This window comes from Bombyx mori, chromosome 7, assembly GCF_030269925.1.
Source record: "Bombyx mori chromosome 7, ASM3026992v2".
NCBI lineage: Eukaryota > Metazoa > Arthropoda > Insecta > Lepidoptera > Bombycidae > Bombyx > Bombyx mori.
In genome coordinates, this window is record NC_085113.1 from 3,930,881 (window position 1) to 3,949,904 (window position 19,024).

Genomic DNA, 19,024 nt, shown 5'->3' on the forward strand with positions numbered 1-19,024 from the left:
AAGTTTTAATGTAGTTAGATAAGTACGTTATCGTTAATATAAACTCACTAAAATAATAACTCTACCTGATGACCTTAAGAAAACAAACTCTTTCTACATTTGAAATTCAAAACGTTAGATTAAATTTCCAATTTTAAAAAGTGAAGCGTGAAAACGCTTCTTTCCAATATAATTATAATTCCGTCATAATACTCGTACTGTTGTTTAAATGTAATATAAACCTGTTTCATGTTGTTTTATTTTAAAACGATGTAAATGTTCTCATAATTATGTTTCTTAATTTGAATTTAAGTGCAAAATGTTTTTGAAATTGTATTACAAAATTCCAAGTTCCTTCGAATTATGAATGCAATTGTTAAATGAATTGTAACATATTTATTGAATGTCACAGTATCTATATATTAATACGTGAAGCAAAAACTTTGTATCCCTTTTTACGAAAATTGCGCGGACAGAGGAGTATGAAATTTTCCACACTTATAGAGAATATAGAGAAGAAGTGCACAATGATAATATTTTTTTAAAATAATGTATAAAGGATACATTAAGTCGATAAAGAAAACATTACACACACTATCATGTATTTGACACAATACATATACTATTTGCTTATTGTCAAACTTTTGTTATTACTTAAAATCTATAGTCAAATTGAGAATAGGTTAGTATTGTTTATATTTAATATTACGAGTATTTGTCTAAATTTGGCGAAATCTGTAACAATAGGACCATAATAATGTTGAAACTTATAATTTCAATTAATTATAGTCGGATTTCGACTACTGCGGGACCACTAGTCAAAGATAGATACAGCATTCGTGAAAAAAGCGCAGGAAGCCAACTCGGCAATTTACGTACATATTTATTAAAATTACAAAATTCTGGAACTCATTTAAGCTATATCAAACAAAAAGTAATCATAATCTGTTAAAGAACACTATTTATCCTTACCATATTAAATAAAAGTATATATATTTGTATAATGTATTATAATATAAAGTAACTATATGTGTATGTATATATATGTGTGTGTGTGTGTGTGTGCGTATTTGTATGTATATATATTGTTTTGTATCTTGTAATATGTATATATTATTATATGTAATGCTTACTGTATGCACTAGGTTTGTGTCCCTAATTCTTCTTTCCTTTTGCGGGCCTACTGGAAGAGATTTCAACATGAAATAAGTAGTGCCCTTGTACTCTGTATCCTTATTGTGGTGTTTTTTCTAACAGCTGTATGTACAAAATATATTAAATAAAATAAATAAATAATATCAGGTACAAGAGTTTCATTACGTAACATTCGATGACCTCAGAATCGTAACACCAATAAAACCTCATTGTTTACATCGATTTTGTTTTGCATAATACACTAAAAAAAAACTAAAATCGTTGGATTTTAATCGATGTCAATGACCCGAACACCGAAATTACAGCACTACTCTTGCACAGTAGGCCGATTGTGATTCGACTAGGAAGCATTTTTTGTATATATGGGTCAACTTCGATCTTAATAGTGATGCTGTTTAGGGCTGTCTAATGTCGATACTTTATATCACGATTATCATTTTATTTTCAAGATCTATTGGCTATCTATCTATCTAATAAATACATTTTTAATTTAGTTTTCTTATAATACCATGGTCTTACATTTCAAGTCGTTATCAACATACCTGTGAACAAAAAAATACATCATTAATATAAACTTAACATCTATAAATTCCATTAACCTTATAAGGTGAGAAAACTAAGACGCATTAGTAAGGTCAAAAACAGTTGCATTTGGAATGCAACATCCAAATTGTGCTGTTATCGGCTAATTATATCTGCGACATTTATCGATAATTTAATGCAAATATACTATAGTTATCGACCTCGATAAATTAGTTGCAACACCCATTTTAATGTGTTGACATTATTATAAGTCTCATTGTGAAAGAAATGTCGCCATTTTTTTTATTTAAAAATCATATTCAGATTATAATGGTAGAACGCTATCGAAACAATACAAAGTAAGTGTGAAAAATAGGTTATTTTAAAAAAAAAAATGTTTAAAATTATACTCACTCACTTGACAAAGTAAAGTCGAAGGTTCAACAAAAGTGCTTTGTTGTAACTAGAGCATATGACGCTGTGGCTATACACAGGGAGCTATATCTTGTGACTGACATAAATATTGATGAGACACTTCGCGTGTTCTTTGTTTTATGTAACACTGAAATATGTTGTTGGGTTTTTTTTTTCGTTGATAATCCTAAAATGTGATATTCCGAGCGCTATCTTAGCTAATCAATCTAATAATAATATAGTGTTCTTTCTGTATTAGTATCGGACGACGTGCGAAATGAGTTTGGTCATCTGTAATATTATGTGGTATACTGGTGGTAGGACCTCTTGTGAGTCCGCGCGGGTAGGTACCACCGCCCTGCCTATTTCTGCCGTGAAGCAGTAATACGTTTCGGCTTGAAGGGTAGGGCAGTCGTTGAGTTCTGTCTCATGCGAGGTTTGGACGTTGGTTGTCGAGCAACAGGTTTTAGTCAGTTCAACTCTGACATACCCCGCCCTACATCCCAGTGGAGGGCGGAAATCCGGCGATCTCCTCCTGAACAAAAAAAAAATGGCAGTCGTTGTAACTATACTGAGATCTTAGAACTTATATCTCCAGGTGGGTGGCGCATTTACGTTGTAGATGTCTATGGGCTCCAGTAACCACTTAACACCAGGTGGGCTGTGAGCTCGTCCAACCATGTAAGCAATAAAAAAAAAATTATGTTCATTATTCCCAAGCATTACTAGTTGAAATTCGATGTTGTGTTTTCAAAGATAATTTACAGGCTCTTGCGTTTTTAGCTCAATCTCGGGATACGTCGATAAAATAATGGTAACGTCACTGACGATTGCAACACACTAAATATCGAAAGAGATACAGTCGGATGTTACGCTGGTTTACCTAATTTTTCATTGTAAGAGTTGCCTCAACCAACCATTGTATTGTTTTACAATGGCGCCATTGTGAACGCTTTAAGCGGAAAATTATTAATTGGGGACACGGTGCCATTTCTTTTAGATCGTTTTAGTGAGCATCGTCTTATTGAGGCCGAGTCAACAAAGTAGTCGGGAAGTTTGACAAACTAGCCGATGCGTGTTGGAGCTAATGACAAAGTAATATGGAAACAAGTAAAGTTGGTCTTTCATAATTCACTTTCACTCGGATTTTGTACCGTAATTTTTTTTATTTCTATATCGCCCCGGCGCGGTGACTAAACGTAATTGTATCGACAAGTTACTGGTGGTAGGACCTCTTGTGAGTCTGCGCGGGTAGGTACCACCACTCTGCCTATTTCTGCCGTGAAGCAGTAATGCGTTTCGGTTTGAAGGGTGGGGCAGCCGTTGTAACTATACTTGAGATCTTAGAACTTATACCTCAAGATGGGTGGCGCATTTGCGTTGTAGATGTCAATGGGCTCCAGTAACCACTTAACACCAGGTGGACTGTGAGCTCGTCCACCCATCTAAGCAATAAAAAAAAGAGTAGATTTTTCAATAGTTAATCTACGCTTCGGTAATGTAATATCGATATGTTTCATAGAAGACCTGTGTGCTCAGTGCGAGTTTTTTAACGTTATCGATAGCGTAAAAGTTAGCTCATATTTGTATGGAATGGGATCGTTTGCCTACGTTTGCCGCTAGGGGCGCTGTTCCTACTGCATACAAAATTGGGCTAACTTTTACGCTATCGGGAACGTTAAAAAACTCGCACTAAGCACACTGAGCTGATATACGTGTTAGCTGATGTGTAAAGAACAAAAAGTATTCTTTGGTGTACATGTAGCCTAATTTTGCTCGCGTTCCATTTTTAAAAGCGTTCCTTTCTCTCGATAAAATTTTCAACACACATCCGCCGCGGTCGGGCCCTACCGAACATGTGTGTTCCATTAACGAATGGCTACAGTTTTGTTTGTTGGCCTGAGCATGTACTTTATACATTTTACAACACACTTCGGAACACCGGATACTCTTTGAGAAGTGAATGGGGTATTCTTTGAAATGTCAATTTAGTAAATTTGGTATTCTTGGTTACAGTGTTATTTGTCAGGCCTTTTACAAATTTAACGCGCTTGTAGATCGGCCGTGTCACAAGCACAACTTTATTACGCATTTTTCGATTTGTGTAGTTTCCTACGGTGTATCCATGGCCCAAAATGGGTAAATCGCTAAATACGTATCTAATGATGCGATAAGGCAGCAGCTCAGATTCTAAGTAAAACCGCTATTGTGGCATTTAAATTGTGATCTCTGGTGCCCATTTGAAGGCTTGTGAGCCGTGAGATGGTCTGCTCGTGAACCGAAATAAAAAAGAAATAACGAAAATATCTCAAAATGGCCGCAATCCTTCAAAATTTGTCTATGACATCTTTGGCTCCAATATCCGGTTAACATCAAGTGAATCTTGAACTCGCATTTCCGTTTAAGTTAATGACAGAGAAAAGTATGTACTTTCGTCATCCTAAAAGAAAAAAGAAAAATTGTTCCTCTAAATTGAGAGCATTACGTGACTGAAAACAAGTTTACCGCTTAACGAAATGAGGTCATTAGTGAAACGCGAAAAGTGCTACAGAGAGAGCATTAGGATTTGACTAGCGCAATTTCGACAGTTGAGTTCTTGACCTAATTGTAAAAACCATGACTCAATGTCACCATTTGACAATATCGACAATTTTACAACTACGCATAGACGTTATATAGATCTTATGAATCGTACTGACCTGAATTTTTATTGCAGACTAGCCGACCCGGCAGACTTTGTAGTGCCTCAATCGATAAATAAAATATCTAAACTTTTGTATAAAATAAACTTAAAACAAAAAAAAGGAATCCGTCCGATGGGGGTACATCAAAGGAAAAACAAAATTATTATTTTTATTTCATTCCAAGCATTTTCATATTTATCTACCTTTTGAACCTTCTCTGGGTTTTCACAAATAATTCAAGACCAAAATTAGCCAAATCGGTCCAGCCGTTCTCGAGTTTTAGCGAGACTAACGAACAGCATTTCATTTTTATATAATTATATAGATAGATAGATAGATAGATAACGAGTAATCACCCAATAATCTAAATTCGATTGACGCCTCAAGATTAACATAGATTTATATGTAACGTTTTCAATTATGTTTTGTTATGGTATTTTGAAGAAAACCTATAATTTCCCTTTCCTATTTTATTGATAAAACTAAAAGCTTATAGCTACAAATGGAAGTGGAAGGAATACAAGTGGAAGCTAATATACCTATGCTAGTAACCTCGAGGGGTTATACTAGGATTATTAAACGTGGAGCTCACGGAGCTCAGCCTAGTGAATTTACTAACACTAGCCCTAGCAAGGACAGTGCTTCGCTGAATCTACCACCGGATCGGAATCACGACTCACTGAGCAGATCCGGTGAGAAACTCAGTAGACTAATTAAATTTAAAGCATTTTTTAAAGTTGACTTAAAGTATTGTGAATAGTGAACTTTATTTACTTAAGCTATTAGCGATGTATTTCTTGAATTAGACATAAAAATTCACATAAAAATTCAATGTCTTTGTAATATTAAGTCAATGAACAGTCGCGCTTCTAGACCAGCAGTTCATTATTATATGTACAATTGTACAAGCAACTGTACCAATACTGTTGACGCCATTGAGAGCATGTTTTTATCCGCGGAAACAATGTGTTAAGAAAAATACGTAGCCGACTTAATTCCGTAGGTGTATTTACACTGATAATTACAATGGGGTCTTATCATTTTCTTGCAGTAAAAAAATAATAATAATGTTCGAAATGTTGACTATCTCATTGAATTAGGTTGCATCGCAACTCACAGGAATTGAGAGAGAGAGATAAAGTATTCTTTATTGTATACCAAAAAAAAAAGTACAATTAATGCGTCCCGGAAGATTGGTGATGAAATCTAAGTTTGTTGTGATCTATTTCAGACCGGAACCGAAGCGATTCACGACAGAAATAGTCAGGACGGTGGATTCCACAATTTAGAGCAACACACTATTAGATGGGCCGTATATTTGTCTAATTATTGAAGGAATAAAAAACTGTGAAGAGAATGTAACTAGAAACAGTAGTCTAGACTACGTCATAGCTAAAGTGCTCCTGAGAACCTTTTCTATTGATAATTCCAAACATAAATATCATTTCAGGAAGAAATTTGAAATAGTAACAAGGAAACGGCCTGATAAAAAGCTCGCCATTCATCAGCTCCGGTAACGAATAACCATCAATTATACTATCTGATACCTTAGGTAATAAAATACACGAACCGGAAAATATTATGTCAACAAACAAGCTTTTTACATAAGCTTCGTTGTAAAGGCTGAGTGCCGATAAAAACTAGCTTTTGCACATTTTCCGAGCTATCGCTAGACTTGATTTCCATATACAACTGTGTACGTCTTGTTTTGTATCGCTAATCGATGGTTAACTAACGGTTTCTTTATCTAATACCGACTGTTTATCAAGACTCGGAAATTCATTGCGTGTGGCCTTAAGGTGGATTAAATATTTATTTTCAATATATTTGGGTATCAAGTAGCCTGTAGTAATTTTTTTATATCATGTGTATTATAGCAAACTTCTTTTTTGTGTTAATATATTTGGCAGTAACTTGAGTTGCAGATATAGGAACCAAATGAACGTGCTTGGATAAAATGAGAAGGTCCTCGTAGAAGACAGTTAAAATTTGATGTTATTACAAGTATCAAGTTGTTTGGATGTCCAATGGATCTTAGTAACGATCGTGCTATTTAATACGGATAGTTTATCTCGACTTACGTTTTCAACTCCTGTGGTCTAAAGATCATACGGTACAAATATTTTGATGCTCTTAGCAAGAAGTATAAATAATATACATACATTTTGATTAAGAATCAATAGATTCTCCATTCTTCAATTAATTTTATTCAATTTTATTTTATTTCTTTATTTGCCTCAGTTTTAGTCTAATATCGAAATGTGAAGTAGGATGAATGAAACAATGTGAAATCTATTCGACAATAAGATTAAATGCAGTGAGATGGAACAAAACGTAAGAACTTCTCTGTAAAATGAATGAAATGAGAATTTATTTGAGAATTCAATCGACTTTTTAGAAGAAGACGAAAAGCCACATCTACGGAACTTGTTTAATTTTTCCTCACTTTCGCACTTTTACTACTACTACTACTCCTGTTATGAACAAAACACAATTATTTCATGTTTAGATCGAAAGTGACATTAAATCCCAAATAAAACAATTTATATAATTCAGTCCTCGTGTTCTCGCCTAAGGTTCTCAAGTCTTTAAAAAAAATCGTGCAGACGTAGTCATAACATCACTATTGAACCATACGGAATTACTATCATCATTTTGTATCATTGGCCTTTAGCAATAAATAACATTTCCAGAAGGCCGGCATGCTAAAGCAATTCAGTAAATGAATGGTCATAATTACGTCTAGTACAGTCTACGTTGTGAATGAGCAGCCGCTAATGTCAATTGCCGTGAGTATTTAGGTCATGTGTAGGTTTGCCAGATGGCTTAGCTTACCAGAAATATTCAAGCATTTTGAGCAATAAACCGATGCTAGTACTACGCTCTAGCTTAATTCCACCGCAATGATAAATAAAAGCATTTATAATCAATTTGAAAAGTTCAAACGGCAACAAAATTAAATCGATTCAAGTCTATCCCGTTTTGAAGCTATTGTGCCTACACTAAAATAATTCAATTAAAAAAAGTCTACAATTTATATCTCAATGCACTACATTTTAGTGAAATATAGAAGAGAAACAGCGAAATTAGTACTAGTAATAGATTTCTGACACGATAAAACAAAATAGATATCGATTAATAATTATTATTATCGCAAATTTTATCTGTTGTTTATCGATTTTTCTGTTTGTTTGTGTTCAATAGATAGTTACAGTTCTAGTTTCGAGAACAGTTGTTCCCTTAAATTCTAGATATATAGTTTTATCTTTTTCTGAAGGGAACCTTTCGGTCGATATGGTATTGAGTGGTTAATCAAGCCCATACTTCAGAACGTTAGCAGGTTGAGGTTACCGTATCTATCGCTATGTTCAACTATTGTCCCACCCTCCACAACTAACTAATCTATTAGTTTAATATTTTTGTGGATGTGTGGAGCTGTGTTAAAATTTTTAAATATTCTCGTCCTAGTATAAAATTTTAATAACATAATCGACCCTAAAAGGTGCTGGTTGCGGCTTGACTGTGGCCTCTGGCACTACTGATGTCTGAGATCGATGGTACCCACTCATTATCAGGTAGGCGGTATGATCACTCGCCTACATTGGCTATAAAAATGGCATAAAACTGAATAAAAACGTATCAAACTATAAACATTTCTAAACGACCTTGGATTTCACGATATTATCAAACATTTGAAGTAGAATCATGTGGATTAGCATGTTGTCAGCCATTTTATGTCACGGCAAATCTTTGCCAGTCACTGAGCATCTTAATACTAATAGAAGCAAATAAGACCATACTTGTGTTTGCCAGAAGGCTTAACTAGACTAAAATCTCAAGGTATTCGAAATTTTAGTCTTTCGTACTAATTATTCACATCATTTATGTCTGCTTAAGCATTTTCATCGCAAATTGAAGAACTGAATAGCCTATTATTTGGTCTATAATAACAATTATGTTGAATGCAGTATTTTCTTAGGTTTTCACGGTTCGTTGATATAATTAAAACACATTTACATTTTAATCACGCTTTTATTATGTAAATTTTATTATTTCAGACGTTTCGAATACTTTAAGAATAATAATATACTATAATAAATTAGTTTTCATTAACTATAAATATTAGCGAATTGCTTTTACGGAATTGTTAAAAAAAACCGAGAAAAGTAAAATATATATTATTATATGTGTTTGTCTATTTTAACACCAAAGATTCGTAACATTCAATTACCATTTTAAGCTGTCCCTCCCTCTGTAGTCCGAAAAGAAAATCTTCCATTAACACAAATTTTCACTAACATCTCTTCGCTCCGCCAATGTTAAATTAACATTAGCCTGACAACCCTGTTCGTGAGAGAATACATTACATTAATGTCGCGTTTTATTGTGTTGTGACCTACAAAGTATCATTTACACGCCAATGTCTGTGTTATGACGTGTTTCCTTCCCATTTCGTTTGCGCGAGTAATATTATGACTTGATCGTGGGTGATTTTAATTAGTATTTTTCTATGTGACCCATAAAAAGAGGTTTATTGAGGTTTTCCTCATTACTTTGTTAAGCATATTTTTCGCGCTCGAATTAAATAAACTTGACGATGTGAAAACACGACTGTTCTCGACGCGTATCAATTATATCGATTATATTAATTGCTTAAATTTTTTGAGTAATGACTATATAACTTTAAGCAGTCAACGTCGCCTATAATACCTCATTTCGGATCCTCCCAATCCACTATTGGTGCTTTTAGGTACCACAAACACCGGTCACCGTTTACACAGCCCACTGAGTTTCTCGCCGGATCTTCTCAGTGGGTTACGTTTTCGATCCGGGGGTAGATTCTGCGAAGCACTGCTCTTCCTAAGGCTGGTGTTAGCAACGTCCTCAAGTTATAGTTCCGTAAGCTCACCTATTGGCCCGGTTACGCTGGCATAAATGCATAGCTCTCTAGGCTACCAGCTTAGGTAACAAACAAAAAAGCAATAAAAGCAAAGATATTGGTCGTAAATAAGCACAGAGACTCGGAGACATAATTATATGATTGTTTTCATTTTAAAAGAGACGGTTAGCGTGGTATGGACATATGATGCATAGAGAGAAGATGCATGTGACTAGGAGATGAATGGAAATTGCAAGGTAGACGGGGAAGAGGTCGACCGAAGAAGAAAAGGATGGAGTGTGTGAATGACGATATGAGAGAGAGAGAGTGAGAGAGAGGAGTGAGTGTTGAAACGACGGCCGATAGAAGAGAATAGAAGAGAAAAATTAGCTGTTCCGACCCCACCTAGTGGGATAAGGTGGATAAAAAGAAGAGGTAATGTTCGTGAAATTTATTTAGTGTAAAAAATAAAACCTAAAATACGAAAATGTATTCTGAGCGTTAAGATTTTTGTTCATAATTTACATGTTACCAAATCAATGTGTGTTGTATAATGAGTTTATAATTGTTCTATTAACAAAGTGATTGCCGCATTCTTTTATTTTTGTCTGATGACACAATAAGACGAGTATACAGTCCGCATGATGGTGATTCGTCACCAATCCTTATAGACCATCGAAGCTACCGACACGAATATACCGCTGATAGATTTTATAAAACCAAGTTTGAAAAAAAAATGTGCTTATGAAATAAATAAAATACAGTGCAAACTGGAGTACGATCCGGCGTGTTATCTATACATGTATCAAAGTCTATATGTATATTATGTTCTCTACAGTCTCTTAAATGAGAGGAATTATTTCGATGGTATTCATAGGTAATCTTCAAATTGACCTAGCGGGTGACCTTGTGAGGTTTGGTAGTGATCGGGTCAAAATCAAATCAAAGATCGGCCAGCCAAGCGGACCGAGGGAAACTAGTGATTAATCCAAGTGATATTTGTCGAAACAAACACATTTAACATCTGTTACATAGTTTTAATCATTTTTTCCGATGAAACGGAATGCATGATTGATTCTACACAAAATTAGGTCGGAAAGAAGAACCATACGTGCGGGCTAATCAATTAACAGCTTGAGATCATAGTACGCTGATTTTATACTAAGGAAGCGCTGCTGCCCATTTTTTATTTTTTTATTGCTTAGATGGGTGGACGAGCTCACAGCCCACCTGGTGTTAAGTGGTTACTGGAGTCCATAGACATCTACGACGTAAATGCGCCACCCACCTTGAGATATAAGTTCTAAGTTCTCAAGTATAGTTACAACGGCTGCCCCACCCTTCAAACCGAAACGCATTACTGCTTTACGGCAGAAATAGGCAGGACGGCGGTACCTACCCGTGCGGACTCACTAGAGGTCCTACCACCAGTAAAAAATTGGATCTGGACTGTATTGGATCCATTGATCCTCGCTTTTAAAGTCACTGAAAGAGATAGGGTGATGCTGGTCTAGGCCAATACCAAACAACCAAATACTAGGCCCCAGCACACAACTTCACCACAAAGCCAATAAATTTGATAATCATCATAGAGAATAGTAATTTTACAATATCCCTTCACCCTTTACACTCTCGCATCCTTGACTCTGCCCACGGTGCTAAAATAACGCAACAACACTCAATTTTAGCATATCCACAGAATAACATACTACATAATGGATATTTTAAATGTGTTCACTTATATAGTTGCTATGTAATAGATATTTTTAGAATATTAGACAAAATTTCTAGTTGATCATATCTTGAGTGTAAAATACTCAGATGTTTGGGTGTATTTCTCTTTACGTTATTGTCTCATTGAATAGAATACATCAAGCATTGTCTTTGAATATGTAGGTAAGGACTTCAGTGAATGAGTTAGTTAGCATCGGATTAAAACAAACGAAGCTCCAGATAAAGTTTTCTAAATCTTAATATCCTAACACGGGAATCGAATTATAATAAAGTTATGCTGTCTATGAGAACCCGCTGATAATTCACTTGGTCGACTCAGTGGTGCAATTCCGATCCGATTTAGAAAACTACTGCTCTTGCTAGGACATATATTAGTAAATTATTTTAGAATGAACCCCGTGAGGGCGTCCACAAGTCAGGATGATGTTATAACAGCTTTTTAAGGTTACTGAAAGATGAACTGGAATCTGAAGGGGGGAGGGGGGATCAAAGAAGCTGGTATCTACTTAATGAAATTAATAGCGCAGTTTAAATAAATATGATCTTTTTAATACGCTTTTATTAGCTTCAGACGTATGTATGTTTGTAACGGAAGTTTTGAACACGATTTTGACCCCTTTCAACACGTCGGATTAACTCAAAATTTGGTATACTTATTAAGGACCGATGACAATTCAATATTAAAGAAAAATATTGAAAACATTTGAAATTAAACTAAAAAATGACAAATAAATAACAGTTTAAAAAAAAAATAACAAAATACGTTTTTATAGAAAATCTAACCAAAAAATGGAAAATAAATTTTAATGAATTTGAATTAAAAAGTGTAAGAAAAAATGTTTTTATTGTAAAAAAAGCGTGGGGTGCATGATATCAGTAGTTATAAATATTTTATGAACAGACATAAGCAGAAGGGTTATTTTGATAATATACTGAAAAGCACCCCACGCTTTTTTTGTAATATCAAACATCCGTTTACGTATCATCAAATTAAAGGCGTACTTATTGCAAAAATAAATTTACAATTATTCTGTATGAAATATTTAAGAAGTCAAAGACGCGTCTGTCGTTCTATATTCTGTGAAGTCGTCCTACGCTGGTCGCTTAAGGCATTTCAATCAATGAGCTGTATTGTGACCGCATCGCTGGGAGTGCAGACCTCGTGAGAACTGTACTGCAATAATACGAACTGATGATTTTACGAATGGACGTTTTATTATTTGTGTCTTGTAACTCGAATTCAAATTGAATCGAGAATTAAATTCGTTCGTAGACGAACTATATGTTGTAAAACCCGATGAGTTTATGAGTGGTTACGTAATATGCTAAAGTTTTCAAAAGAGATACATGATCCTATAAATAGTTAGATGACATGATCTTATTTATGAAACTATTAAATAGTTTAGATACGTCTTAAAAAAAAATGTAAGTTTTTCTTTTTTTTTTTTATTGCTTAGATGGCTGGACGAGCTCACAGCCCACCTGATGTTAAGTGTTGCTGGTTACTGGAGCCCATAGACATCTACAACGTAAATGCGCCACCCACCTTGATATATAAGTTCTAAGGTCTCAGGATAGTTACAACGGCTGCCCCATCCTTCAAACCGAAACGCATTACTGCTTCACGGCAGAAATAGGCAGGGCGGTAGTACCTACCCGTGCGAACTCACAAGAGGTCCGACCGAGGTAAAGTACTTTAGAGTTTTGATAATCAAAGAATAGGTACTATAAAGATTTCGTATTGTGTTATAAAATCAAAGGCGCCGAAATTTTATTTAGTACTAGCTTTTCGATAGTTAGGGCACTAAAGAATAACGAATCTGTAAATACCAAAGTGATAATGTCGCATCACTTCGGTTTACTGGTGGTAGGACCTCTTGTGAGTCCGCGCGGGTAGGTACCACCGTCTTGCCTATTTCTGCCGTAAAGCAGTAATGCGTTTCGGTTTGAAGGGCGGGGCAGCCGTTGTGACCATACTGAGACCTTAGAACTTATATCTCAAGGTGGGTGGTGTATTTACGTTGTAGATGTCTATGGGCTCCAGTAACCACTTAACACCAGGTGGGCTGTAAGCTCATCCATCCATATAAGCAAAAAAAAAATACGACTTCATTTCAAAATTATCGAAATGCAATCAACATTACTGATTTTGCATTCAGCGGTTACATACTAATCGAGTCGTGGACCAATCAGTATATACTGTGATTTCACCAAATAATACCGTAAAATTACTTTTACCGATCGCAAAATGCTATCCGTAACATGATGGTTGATGGTTTTCCAGGTAACACATCAGATGGTGTTTCCGTGTCAGCGACCTCCATACGAACATTCGGACAAACGTAGGGCATATGCAAAACGACATTCCCGCGCGTTGCAAGCTAATTACGATATTCTCATAAGTACGCATGAGTCAGTGTTTACCAACTTAGAGGGCTATCGAGAAGCAATTCGAAAAAAAAAAATCTAAGCACACGAACAAAAACATATTATATTACAAACAAACATACATAATTCATTAATATGGAACGCTACAAAGAAATATTTACACCGGTAATAAAACGATAATATTCAATTAAATGTGCTTGTTGACTGTAAGGAAATAATTCTAATAGATAGGCCTCGTAAAAACATAAAAAAACTATTCTTTTTTTTTATTGCTTAGATGGGTGGACAAGCTCACAGCCCACCTGATGTTAAGTGGTTCCTGGAGCCCATAGACATCTAAAACGTAAATGCGCCACCCACCTTGAGACATAAGTTCTAAGGTCTCAGGTATAGTGACAACGGCTGCCCCACCCTTCAAACCGAAACGAATTACTGCTTCACGGCAGAAATAGACAGGGTGATGGTACCTACCCGCGCGGACTCACAAGAGGTCCTACCACCAGTAATTCTAGCACTGAATGATTGGAAGGATATTGACGTATTTTTGAAATATTTTGATTACATTTGTGGCTATTCCATCCTGAGACTTTTTACTGGCTGTAAAATGTCTTGTGAGCTTTTACTATTTTCGACTTGCTTGCTCGTTTGATAACGTAAGACCGACAATTTAGTTAAGAAGTCGTTTTTAAATATAAAGGATCCCATTTTTTGTAGGATAACTTCTTTTTGAATTTTAGGATTACACTGTTTAAAATTGATAATAAATGGGTCTTACAAATTAAATTTGGTCATTTGACCCCAAACTAGTACTCCCTGTGCGATGGGAACTAAGGCTAAATACAACCATACGTAGATACTATTTTAAAGGTGTTAAATTGACTCAATTAGACTGTGCAGTAGTATTTATAGTACTATTCAAATGATAAATGTAGTATTACTTTAGAGAATAGTGGTTAGTAGCAGTCGTTAGGAGTCGACGCCCTGGTGCTACCTATTTCTGTCACAAAGCGGCGATCCGCTTTGGAGAATAAGAAAGCCTGCTGTTACAATGCAGTTCTGAACTTGAACTGGCGTGTCAAGGTCGACGCGAATATTCCTGTTCCAATGTTTATTGGTTTTGGTATACGCTTAATACCAGACGGTTTTAAAGCTTGTCTCCAATAAGAAGCAGTAATGCCCTTTGATCCGTGATTTTGATTTATATTATTTTCTAATTCATTTATACATCGTATAAGATGCTTAGAAAAAGAAATCACATGTTTTTTTTTTTATTGCCCTTGTAGGCAGACGAGCATACGGCCCACCTGATGGTGAGTGGTTACCGTCGCCCATGAACTTCAGCAATGCCAGGGGCAGAGCCAAGCCGCTGCCTACCGAAATGTAAGCCTTTCTTATATCTTCGCCGGAAACTAAAATGTTCGTTCAATGTCAAACATTTAGTACTTAGAAAACGTTTCGAGAACATAGTTCTAAAACTGTCACGGAGCTATCGCACAGCGTGTGTTAACTGTTTTGCTATTTGTTGAAAATTGAATAGACCGTTTAGGTTGTATTCAGACTATAATTCGAGCTTGAAGTCTTGAGAATTCCGAATCAAATGTAGGATCGGGAAAGTTTATATAAATGCGAAGATCACGAGATCAAGATTTTGAAAAAAATAATTAGTTACCAAGCAATTGTCTGGAGAAAATGTAATATAAAAATTTTCATTATTTTACTTCGTTGCGAATTACTTTTCTAACTGCTTTAAACTATGAACAAACTCAACTACTTTCCATTAATAACTCGCCTACAGTTTTTTAACGTTAATTAAATAAATATTTTGAGACTTTTGCAGTTACGTTATTACGGGTGGTAGGAGCTCTTGTGAGTCCGCACGGGTAGGTACCACTACCCTGCCTATTTCTGCCGTGAAGCAGTAATGCGTTTTGGTTTGAAGGGTGGGGCAGCCATTGTAGTTAGACTGAGACCTTAGAACTTATATCTCAAGGTGGGTGGCGCACTTACGTTGTAGATGTCTATGGGCTCCAATAACCACTTAACACCAGGTGGGCTGTGAGATCGTCCAACCATCTAAGCAATAAAAAAAAATTAAAGAAACGTTAACATTAACATGACAACCAAGGACTTATCGACTTTTCAAAAGAGCCAGAGTCGGAATTGGTTAGATCAAATTAAAAATATTTTGGACCCAAAAACAAAGCGAGGGCTATAATGAGTAAGTACTATTATAATAATATTTCACTGTATATTTATCAACGTAACTGAAAGTATGGAATGAGCCTAAGTGAGTCAGGAATGCGGGAAGCGACAGATATGTCCCTGCTGTTAGCTTGTCGTGAATCCACTGCAAACATTTTCATTGTTCATACTCAATTGAAGGTACATGTCGGACCTTAAATAGTTACAACATATATTTTGTACCATAAGTTGTAAATTTTATATCGATTGTTACATAGATACAGTACAAGCATTTGGTTTGGATTTAACTTGGAAAACATAATTTACATACAAAAATAGCGTACAAAAGAAAAAAAAACCTTCACCAAAATAAAAAGTTAAAAATGAGATTAAATTTTTTTAACGCCCATTGACTAACAATCGATACACAATCTAAATAAAGTGATCTAGATATTCCATTAAATATCCCTAAAGTCATCTGAAGATTGAAATAAGGAAATAAATTTTAAAATTCAATCCCTAGAGAAATAAGAAAGTGATGCTGAAGTTTGTAGAAAATAAACCTTTTTTTTTTCTACAAAACTAATTTAAGAATTAATGAATTTTTTGAATGCTCTAGTGGTTTGAAAAAACTCAGTCAATTTTTTTTATTTCATTACCGAAGTACGTAGACATCACCATAAGGCTTGAAATCGTTACTTTCATTCTTCCAACCCTTCAAGCCGGAACGTATTAAGGCTTTGGAGTACAAATTGTTAAGATTATATTAATATTATTAGACTTACTTATTCGAAATCACAAGTCACGCCCAAACTCACCCAAATCTATAAATCTGCAGGTTTAGCGGATCCCTAATTACTCCGTGAAAAATTAGTTGTTAAACATGGGGTTTATTATAATATGTACTTTTACAGACTGGTTAACCTAAACATATCGAAGACCACACGCTGCTTTATTTCTTAGAATTACAAGGAAAACCTCGCAAGAAAACCTACTAAGATATCCATTTAAATCCATTAGCCTTTATTTAAGTCTCCGTTTTAAACGAAATGGGATTTCCAGACGACTTATATATGATTATAACAAAGAAATAAAAGCTTATAAAGTGGCTTAGTCATTGGAATTTAAAATTCGAACTTAACTTCACGAATAGTCACGAAGAAACTGGATGGATGGATAATAAAGAACTGAAAATGCGGTAACAAAAGCAACCCTTCAATATTTCAATCTATTTCAAAGAACGGAAAGGTCATTACAAAATTCAATTCAGACTTCGACTTCATATCGCAAGACGACAGGGGGTATCCATTGATCCGTGGTCAACATTTTTATTACTGCATAAAGCTGATGAAGTCGTATAGCTAGTGAAGCTGTTGAGTCGTATAGACCAGGTAGGCTATATAGATCGAACCGTATATAGATAGACCCATCCTCACCATGGAGGACAATGATGCCAGAGGCACGGCTAAGGTGTTGATTTTACCGTTGAGCCGGTCACCGTCCTCGCCGAACCCATCGCTTACGACGAAGGGCTCGACGAGTAAAATAACCTATAAATACAGCCCACTGAATTTCTCACCGGATCTTCTCAGTGTGTCACGTTTCCGATCCGGTGGTAGATTTAGCACTGCTTTTGCTAGGGCCAGTGCTAGCAACACTCCCGGTTAGAGCCCCGTGAGCTCACCTACAAGTCAAGGAGAAGTTGAAATAACCTCTCAAGGCTATCAGCATAGGTAGGGAAAAAAAACGTTGAAAGCATTTAATAAAGCCCAGTAAACACTTTAAAGGATAGTTCATTTCAGACACAACGGCACTGAACTGTTCCGGACGGAGGGTGGTCTGAGAGTAAATTAATATGGGAAGGATTATCTCGAACATTACCCAAAAACACATTTAATGTCCCCGAGGAGTAGATATACATATTAGACCAGAAATTGAGACCCCGATCTCCAAACACCGTTGGCAAAATACTGAAACCGGTGCAGTAGTTGGGTCTCTAAGTAGCCGACCTACTACAAAACCGAATTTGCCCTAAATGAAATTTAATATATGCTTACAAAAAAAATACTCGAGTTAAATATATGTTTAAACACAATGCTAACGAAGTCCAAAGATTATGCAAATCAGATCGGTAACAAAGAATAAACGTCAATCACTATATTATTTAACCATTCACTACGACTGCATAATGAACTCAATACATTAAAGACTTAATCCTGCTTCGAAACACTAATTTCGACTTTATGGCCCAACAAATAAGAAACATGTAATCAAATGATACGCCGAATTTAGCAACACGTGATTACAATTATGACGGTCTCGAATGTTTTTATTTTGATTTTGCAAGGGACTTGCGGTGTTACGAGAATAGAGTTAAGGATGAAATTTGCGGTTATGCGATCAGAACAGAAGTATTCGTTAACGAGACCACGTGTTGCAAATCCTTTGATACCCACAAAAAAGTCCTTTGTGTTTCGTGTCGTGGACAATCGTATCATTCTTGTTTTGCCTAATGATCTGTACATGATATTATGGGACGAAGCACTCTTATATAACATTTATTACATTTATAATCCGTTTGTCTTTTTTCATTGTACCTAAATTTCGCTCAACATGGCCAAAATAATCTTCTCCTCCATGCCCTAATGCCTTAATAAGCATGGGATATCTTCAGTTTTTTAATGGCCAGCCGTACTTAGAAATGACATTATTGAACATAAGTCGATGAAATTACTGCAAATAGATGATGAAGATATAGTGGCTTCAGTCGATGTTTTAAAAGTTTCTGTTCACACTGCAGTACTGCTGGCGTAATGGCCTGGAATCTGTTTGTGGCCTAATGAATCGAAAGACCTACTCGAATCGATCAACGCTAGTGTCAAAATGTTTGGTAGATGTATTTTGTCTGAAGTAATCACTAACGGAACTTTTTTTTATTGCTTATGTGCGTGAACGATCTCACAGCCCACATGGTGTTAAGTGGTTCCTGGAGCCCATAGACATCTATGACGTAAATGCGCCACCCACCTTGAGATATACGTTCTAAGGTCTCAAGAATAGTGATAACGGCTGCCCCACCCTGCAAACT

The 19,024-nt window shown here is 35.6% G+C and overlaps 1 protein-coding gene across 2 annotated transcripts in view; it reads right to left on the reverse strand.

The window, feature by feature from the left end:
- Positions 1-19,024, reverse strand: part of LOC101737427 (rho GTPase-activating protein 7) — a 371,551-nt gene that overhangs the window by 269,302 nt on the left and 83,225 nt on the right. The window lies entirely within an intron of this gene.